Here is a 10,053-nt window from a genome sequence, read left to right as displayed (position 1 = left end):
GAGAAGGAGAAGGAGGAGAAGAGGAGGAGGAGGAGGAGGAGGAGGAGGAGGAGGAGGAGGAAGTGAAGATTGAGGTACCTCTAACAAGTCCACTTATAGCCACTGGTAGAGCACGCAGCTAGTAAGGAAGTACCAGCAATACAGATGAAAACTGTCGTGGGCATAGATAAAGACAGACTAATGGGCAATAGGCTAGCTGCTAAAATAACTAAGAAATGGTAAGCAAACAATTCCTTTAAGCATGCTTACTAATCCAGGGTTAGTACACCTAGAAAATTCACATTATTTGTAGCAAAGATGAGGAACAGCTCGAGCAACAAATAGACATTAGACCATAGACTCCTCCAGAATTAAGTCAGAGAATGTTTAAACTTAATTTTGTAGTTGTGAATTAGTCCCTCTTATCATTTCCTCTTGTTGACCCATCTCCAAATTGATATCTGCCTCCATCCTCCGAATCGCCTGCTTTAGACTCCTCATGTTTCCCCTCTTTTCCATTGCTTTAAACTTTCTAGTGCAAAATATTTATCTACACCGAGATTCAATTGTATAGGGTCTCGTATTTTCTTTTATCTATTGAACTTGATATATTAACTTAGAAAAAGAACAAAGTCAGTTGAAACAAGAGTATGCCCAGAATGGAATGGAAGATGCATCCTCTGTGATAAAGCTCTGGGGAAAAGGAGCAGACACAGTTATGCTGTCAGAACTAGAGATGAGGAAAATTAAGAGCATAGTAGAGAACCCAGCAGTGTATGAAGCTTTAGAGCAAGTCATTGACACTGCTCAAAGTGATGTACACCCTCTCCTGGACTGGATAACTGCAGCCTGAAGATACTCATTCCCATCTTTAGACCTTACAAAATTTGAAGCAGCAGCAAAATAGAACTTTTCAGGAGGCCATTCCCCTGTGAGAAAACTGGGAATATTCTAGTTTATGTATGATGAGCAGCTACACCACAGGCTCCTCCATTTATAGCACAATTCAAAAGAAGTTTAATTAAGGGGATATCACCACACATGAAAATTAATTTGGAAGGACCACTTCACAATTGCAGAACTGTTTCTGAGGTAATTGATTTATTTAAAGGATACAGAGAGTTAAACCAAGAAAAGGGAGCAGCATTAAATATAAGACATCCATTTAAATTAAGAACACCCAGATTTTTCAGACCATTCACAAACATTAGACTCTTTCACAGAAAACCTGGAATGCCATTTGTAAAAAGAACCCTAAAAAGGGGTACACCAAATATTTTTGGATGGAACAAACCTAAGCCTTTTTTAGGGAACAGAAGGGCTCCACAAATGTGGCCATCAGTAAAAAGGAATGATCACTGTCCAATTATAAGGAAGCAAACAAATATACCTTTTAACAGAAATCAAATCAAGTGCCAATAAGACCATATATTATGTTGCTCCTAAGAATTAAGAGTAAGGTTGCCTCATTTTATGCACAAATGTTGACTGGATAAATTCTGTTGGATCACCTAATTGTCACAGAAATGAGTAGGAAATGGAGTGGGATGCTCATTGTCATGGAGTTTGCTGCCCTACTATGCCCATGGCACGATCTGACAAATATTCATGTAGAAAAGTTGCAAAAATGGCTAAATTTCCAGATTGTAAAGTGTACAGAGAGCAGCCACACAGTGAGCTGTATGATCCCTTGAATTAAATGTATGACTATATAATAAACATCTGACTATACTCAAAAAAGAATTAAGAATAAGAAGATAAATATTAGACAACTAATTGACACAGGCAGTGAAATATATATATATATATATATATATATATATATATATATATATATACACGTGTGTGTGTGTGTGTATGACTGCCAGAAAAAATAATTATACAAGGAATGGCAGGAGAATCTATAGTGCCAGTATATATGTTAGAATTAGTGGTATATGACAAAATAATTCCCTTGGATTTGGCATGCTGCAGTGCACCAGAAAATATGTTAGGCTTTCTAACAATTTTTTAAAAATTTTCCTGATTTTCTAAATTTTAAGAAGATTGCCAAAGTAAAATGTAACACAGAGCCTCTTAGGCTAGCAACGATTAAAGCCTCACTTGTGCCATAGTCCCCAACCCAAGGAGGAAATGAGGAGATGTCTGAAACCGTTGAAACCCTACTAAAGGAAGCTGTAATTGAACCAACTCACAGCTTCAATTTCAACAGTCCAATTTGGCCAGTTTTAAAACCACATGGTAAATGGTGAATGATAGTAGGTTATAGGAGTATTAGTGAATTGTCCCTTAAACTGCCAGGACAATTATCAGATCTAGAATAAATTTTCATGAGGATTAAGAAAACAGCACCAAAATTGCTGGCAACTGTAGATTTGTCAGACATGTTCTTTGTCATACCACTGCACCCACCAAGCAGAGAGAGAATACAAGACATTTACTTGGCAAGGAACACAGTAACAACAATTTTTAAGAATACCACAGGGATACATAAACAGCCCAATCGTTGCCCACAACATTCTAAGATGGCCACTGGATAAGGTCACACGAGCACCTAACTGTAGCATATATTCATATGTTGATGACCTTTAAAATATAGAACAAGAAAAGGAAAATATACAAAAACAGTAGACCAAGACATATGAGTATTGAGAGATGATGGTTAGGCCATCAGTAAGGTTAAAGTATCAGTACCAGATACAAAGATCAACGTCTTGTGTATAATGTGGCCCACTACAGGGCCAGAAATACCTACAGAAGTCATAAGTAAGTTAGAACAGCTTAAAACAACAACCAATAAAACAGAGGTGCAACATCTTATAGGATTATTTGGATATTGCAGACAACACATACATATTTACAAGTCACTCTGCAACCCTTGTATAATGTTAGAAGGAAAGCAAATTACTTCATTTGGGATAAAGCCCAAGAACAAACTGTGGAAACAGTGCTAGAATATATAAAGGAATACTCCAAACTACAATACATTCAACAAGATGATACAGTATATTTAAGCATACTGTTCCTAAAACAGTATGGAAACTAAAATATATTTGCCAAAAGAAATGGTAGAGAATGGCCAGTAGGCTTCTATTGTAAACACTTCCCATGGTTGGAAAACAAATTCTCTCTATTTGATAAAGCAATTTGGACAGCATAAGAGGCCTTAAAATCTTGGCAGTACTTGCATGCTGCAGTACTGCCAAGTAATACTCAGAACCACCATCCCGATCCTAGATTGGATCAAGGCACCAGAGGAAGCATGGGCTGGTCTACCCATGGAAGGAAAGTACTACAGTGAAAATGGTACTTAGCGGAGCTCCTTCACTCTGGTACCCTGTCTGCAAAAGGGTCGGTGCCAAAGGCATCGGAGTCAGTACTTAAGACTAACTGTCTTGTGACTCTACAGGGATTATCAGTCATCCCAAATGCCACCCCTCCCCAGAAACAGGTACCACTAGGGCATTGGGGGAAAGGAGAGCACCAGCCTTCCCTGGTTACTGCCTGGTTTACAGATGACTCTGCACCAGTAAACAAAACGTGGTCTTGTGGAAGGCAGCAGCCTACAGACAAGGGAATGGAATAGTGATCACAAAACAAGGAACAGCTAAATCTGTGCAACATGAAGAAGCAGTAGCAGTCATGCTAGAATCAGGGCAAAGCCTCAAAGAAAAACAAAATGCACTGCATTTGTTCACCAACTCATGGCATGTAGCCAATGTTATGTATAGCCATATGGTCAGGAAAATGGAAAATGAATGATTGGGAAATTAATAGCAAAGATAGATGGTCCAAGGAATTTTGGATGGAATTATATAATATGGTCAAAGAAGTTAAGGTAAATGTATACCATGTGAATGCCCATACTAATAAAGAAGGTGACCAATATAGACATAATGGTACAGTGGATAAATTCACCAGCCTAGCAATTAGATTAAAACAAAACTGGAAAGCATAACAGATAGACTCCAACAAATTAACGTTTAACTCAGAATGGAAGCCAATACCAACTAGAGCCTTAGAGACAGATAGTACCACTGAAGAAATATTAAAAACACATGAGACACTGGAGATGCAGGAACACATGTCACGTTCCATTGGTTTTTTTTTTTAAGTAGAAACTTAAAGGTGACGTAAAAAAAAGATTAAGGGTGCAATAAACCAGTGCAAACATTGCCCAAGAGATAAAACTAGATTCACACACAGTTATAAGGGAAACAGAACATAGGCTGAGTTTCACTTGTACCTTATCATAAGCTTTATAGGACATTATGGAAAAGAGCATATGCATGCACTTTGGGAGACATATGCACCAGATTAGGATCTGCTAAAAGTGGATGACACCCAAACCAATCCTTAGTCATACTTATATTTATTATAGAATTAGATTTCCCATGTTGGGATCCCAAATAGAACCTTCACAGGACCAAGGGCCTCTCCTCCCATTGATGATCGACTAGGCCATCCTCTGCTACATATGCAGCTAGAGACACAAGTGCCACCATGTGTTTTCTTTGATGGGTGGTTTAGTCCCAGGGAGCTCTGGGGGTGCTGGTTAGTTCATATTGTTGTTCCTCCTATAGGGCTGCAAACCCCTTCAGCTCCTTGGGTACTTTCTCTAGCTCCTTCAATGGGGACCCTGTGCTCTGTCCAATGGATGCTATCTTTGACCAAGCCATATGGGAACAGATGTCTCAGTTCCTTGAAAGCAAAACTAGATAAAATTTTAAGACAGGAATGCAACACAACAAATTGGCTATGCATAGCAGAATTCCCTAATTTACCATGGGACAGCAACCAGCCTGGGACTATGGTATTAGAACTAAAAAATTCCCAGACCTAAAACAACAGTGGAAACCAATGGCATCTGACATAAACATTACAGACAGCTGTTAGTACCTACTGACACCATTCCACAACCATGGACAACAGTGACACCATGGTGAAAACCAAAATCTTACACGTATAGCACTACAACACATATGTGCTACCCTGTAGGAGTAGAAGGCAGCACTGGAGGACACAGACCCCCAACATAGCTTATAATTGTCTGAGCAAAACAGCAATACCAAATGTAACAACAAGCTTTGTAGGTCAGAATGTTATAAGCCATTCTACAGAAATTTGAGCCATACCTCTTCAACCTTTAAAATCGTGGACACAGAAAAGTTTGGATGGAACACAAATAACAAAGTAAGGATATCAGCCATGTCCCGTACTATTTGGATACCCAATGAGAGTGATACCATTCAAGCTTGATACTTATAATAAAAATGACACATCAAACATAGCAAAATAACAGGCCCCCGGAAAAAACATTGCCTTTCTAAAAGAAGACTTAATAGGCTGTTACACAGTCCTCATGTTTGCTGATAAGCACCAAGGTAATGAGAGCTTTTGGGACATGGGCAATAGAATGAAGTCCTATAGCTGGTTGAGATCAATTTGTGATACAGTCCTGGACACTCAAAGATTGGATTTCCCAATACCATGGGACATTAAAGTAAATGACACTATGAAAACAATACCAATAAAAAGTGTTACTCTATTTAGAGATACAGCAAATATCAACCTTGAATTTTTCAGGACACAGATGAAATTTATTAAACCACATATCACCTTATATATAAAATGTCGGCACACAAGAATTAAAGGGTTATAGAATACTGAATTCCATCCCAGCAATACAGAATCAGACAGTACAATGGTGGAAAACTTGGGATTTTTAGATATGAAGGGCACTTAAAAATTAGACATAATAGCTTAATATATTGTATGTATTATTTAATACCCAATTCACAATATAAAAAATGAGTGACGTCGATTGGACAACTCACAAACCTAAAGCAAATGTGCGAAATACGATTAGGGAATCATGGGATATGATTTGTTATTTACCCATGATCAGGAAACTATGACACAATTCAGAACACTCAAATACACCATGTATAGTAGACAGATATAACATAAAATATGATGATACTACGTAGATAGAAGAAAAGCAGTAACAGCTCTATTTGGTGAACTACACACAACATTACTAGCACAAATCATTCTCTTGCCAAGAATTAGACCTATCCAGTTAAAAATTAATTTAGTGGTATAACAACCATCCAAAATATATTGCCCAGATGGATTTTCTTATGAGCTACAATATTCTTCACCAAATAAATTTGGAAGAAAACCCCTACAAGCATTAGCAGTAGGAGCTTTTGTGCCGAGAGCAATCCTTGGAGTTATTATGGGCAAAGGAGTAGCAGTAGCCATTATTCAACCTGTTAGAGCAGAACTCTATCATATAGAAGAAAAATTAATGCAGACACAGCCAAAGCATTGCATGCAATATCACAATCAATTGATGTGTTACATAACATAGTCAATACCATGGAAACAGAGATATGGTTATTGCAGGAAACATGCAGCCAGGAGTATAAAATGACATTAAATCTCAGTACCACTAGTCATAACCCGATTATGTGCCAAATTGATAAATCTAGTAGGAAATATAACTAGAGAATTGGACATATTGCTTACAACAAGAATGGGCAGACAAACCCCAGAATTTCAAACTATTCTGGACACTGAAAGAATGTCTACTGTGTTGAAGGCATGTGTGAATTAAACTTAGTACAAATATTTTTAGATAATGCACAAAATAGGTAAAAATATAGCACAACCTTATAAGTTGTATAAAACACCATGTACACAGGAGGAAACCTGGGTAACACCAACTGACGGCTTCATATGGATACATGTTATCATACCAGCATACATCCCCATGGAACAAACTTACAGACTAGTACCCAACACATATTTATATCCACACATACCCATGAAAAAATGGAAGAAACAGCGTTGGCATATACCACTATGCCTCAGACTGTACAAACCCTGGGTAGCCATAAATTCTTGGTATGTATCAATAATGAAACTATAGCTAGACACAATTTCAATGTATGTGTATCTAACTATGATGTTTTACATTTTGTTCCTTTTGGTTTTAGCACAAATTATGTTTTGTAAGCACTTTTACCTGATTCAGAGGTCTGTTTTTGAGTTTGGCTTCTGCTTCTTCACGATCAGCAAGCACTTCTGCCTCGTTCTTTTGGCTAACAGGGCAGAGGGGTTTCTGCCTTTTACCTTGGAATACCTTACTGGATCCCAGTCCCTCTTCCACTCTGGGAAGTTGTAGGGTTAAAAGCGTTGATTCCTTGTATCAGCACTGTCAGACCAGGAGGAGCCCCTTTCAGCAGGTCTAATAAACTGGTTCTTCCCCACAAAGGTAGACTTCTGGCGGGAGAGAACAGTTTGGTCAGCTTCCCAAGGCTTTCACAACCTAGGTAGTGACCAGAAAAGCTATAGATTTACTAAGTAACTTTCCTATGTAAATAGCAGGGGCTTTCTTTGCTGTTGCTGTTTAACTCTTCCCTTCTTGGCCTCAGGCCAGTGCTTTGAAATTTCCCTGGACTTGAAGTGCATTTGCCTCTGGCCTAATATCCTCTTCCCATGGTTTGCCCAGGCCTAAGTTCTTTATTGGAGCTCTGACCTCTGCCTCGTGGCAGGCTCAGCCTGTCCTTCAGAGAAAAATCTCAGAGAGATGACCTTTGCTAAACTGTCTTTGGTCCCAGGGAGTGTTTCCTTCTGGAACATCTTATTGTAAGGCCTGAATATGAACTTAAGAATATAGATGGGCTGGGGAGGAGATGACTCAGTGGTTAAGAGCACTGACTGCTCTTCCAGAGTTCCTAAGTTCAATTTCCAGTAATCACAAGGTGGCTCACAACTATCTATAATGGGGTCTGAAGCCGACTTCTATGTCTGAACACAGCAACTTTTGTGGGAAGCACACCAGGGGTTAACTTTGGCTAATTTCTTGCTTGTGGTTAATAATGAATGAGTCAGCTGTCATCTGTCTTTGTTTTTACTTAAGATGTGTGTTATATTCTGCCAAGTTCCTCTCCTTACACATATGTCTTTGAGAGACTGTTCAAGCCTGAAGGAAATGGCCTTGGTCAAACATAGATACTGTGTACCATAAAGTTGCCATGTAAGCATTTGTGGTTATTGCTTAACTTTCTGGAATTGGTCATGCTTTCTGTTGCTTGCCTTTAAAAGACACTGAGAGACTTTACTGGGTGTTAGCATTCTGTCTAAGCCCTGCCCTACCTGGCAGGTATGCATGACTCACTACAGAAGGGGCTGTTTGCCCCTTCTTTGCTCTCTTGTTCCATTGCTGTTCTCTTGCTCCCTTCCTTTCCTTTCCCCCCTCTCCCCCATTCCCTTCCCCCCTTTTTCTTCATGTGCTCATGGCTGGCCTCTCTCTCTCTCTCTCTCTCTCTCTCTCTCTCTCTCTCTCTCTCTCCCTTCTCCCCCTTTCTCTGCCTCTACTACCCTCTTAACTCCCTTCTCCATGCTCTGAATAAACTCTAGGGGGACCAGGTGGGAGAGTGCCTAAGCATGGGTCTGCAGAGGCATCCCCTTCCCCGACACCTCACCACACCGTCATAGAATACATTCCTTCTCTCTTTATCCTTTTATAAACCCAACACTCAGTGCACAGTATTTACTGTTAGCCCTCCCAACTTCTAATCTCTCTGATTCTTTTTTTCCAATCCTTACTTCCCCAGTCATGGTTTTCCCACTGACTGACCAGCAGGCTTTGGCAGGTGGTGCCTAACCAGGGGCTACTACATGAGACTCAGTGAAGGACACCTCTGGAAGTGGAGCATTTGGTGAAAGAGAAAGTGTTGGCAGTGGTGACTAACTCTCAGGACTAATGAGAGTAGAAACAAGAAAAAGGGGAATTGGAAATGGCCGTATGCTTTTTTGTGCAAATTCTTAAGAATATGCTTCACTAAAGTAGGGCAACAGCAGTTACATAGTTTTTTTGGATTTTCAAGAGGTTTGTCCTTGGTTTCCTGAGGAAGGTACAATAAATTTAGCAACCTGGAAGAAAGTTGGAGAAAGACTTCAAAATTATTATAATGTGCTTGGACTAGGTAAAGTGCCTGTTAGATACTCTTAGGGCTAGGAGAGAGAAGTGGGTTTCCTTGAAGAAGAGAGAAAATGAAACTAAGCCGTTGTGGAGTCCATCGCTGCACACCACCACAGTGGAGGTGCACCCGGTGGCAGTCAGTCATGAGACCAGAGAAGGGGGCACTCCCCTTTGGCTCTATTCCTTGCTTGTTGTATCACCCACCCACTCCTAGAGGGTCAGAGACAGCTGTGGCAGGATGAGAGGAGGGGAATGACACACAGGTGGAGAAGTAGGTAGAGAGCAGAGAGCCAAGTCCTGAGCCGAAGGCAACCAGAGCTCGTTCATCTCTGCCCACGTTGAAGACAGTGAGTGAGAGCCATGGACTGGAAAGCTCTGGCATGGGTAAGTTATGAACAGATAAGTGGTTAGGAGTCCTGGTTTTGACACAGGTGGCCCCAAATTTAAATTATATAAACTAACATTCATCATACAAGTTAGAAATTACATACATTGAAACATGTGTATAAAATGTATATATTATTCACATGTCATCAGAAGATGACCCATCCTTGATAACTACATACATATTCACACATTCATGCATATATAAATTATCCATATTAAATATAAATTATAATTCAATGCAATCCCCATCAAAATTCCAACTCAATTCTTCACCGAGTTAGAAAGGGCAATATGCAAATTCATCTGGAATAACAAAAAACCTAGGATAGCAAAAACTATTCTCAACAATAAAAGAACCTCTGGGGGGAATCACCATGCCTGACCTCAAGCTGTACTATAGAGCAATTTTGGTAAAACTGCATGGTACTGGTACAACGACAGACAGGTAGATCAGTGGAATAGAACTGAAGACCCAGAAATGAACCCGCACACTTATGGTCACTTGATCTTTGACAAAGGAGCTAAAACCATCCAGTGGAAAAAAAAGACAGCATTTTCAACAAATGGTGCTGGCACAACTGGCAGTTATGTAGAAGAATACAAATTGATCCATTATCTCCTTGTACAAAGCTCAGATCTAAGTGGATCAAGGAACTCCACATAAAACCAGAGACACTGAAATTTATAGAGGA

The sequence above is a fragment of the Mus pahari genome, chromosome 5 (genome assembly GCF_900095145.1).
Source record: "Mus pahari chromosome 5, PAHARI_EIJ_v1.1, whole genome shotgun sequence".
Taxonomy (NCBI): Eukaryota; Metazoa; Chordata; class Mammalia; order Rodentia; family Muridae; genus Mus; species Mus pahari.
Note: the sequence above shows the minus strand (reverse complement) of the source record.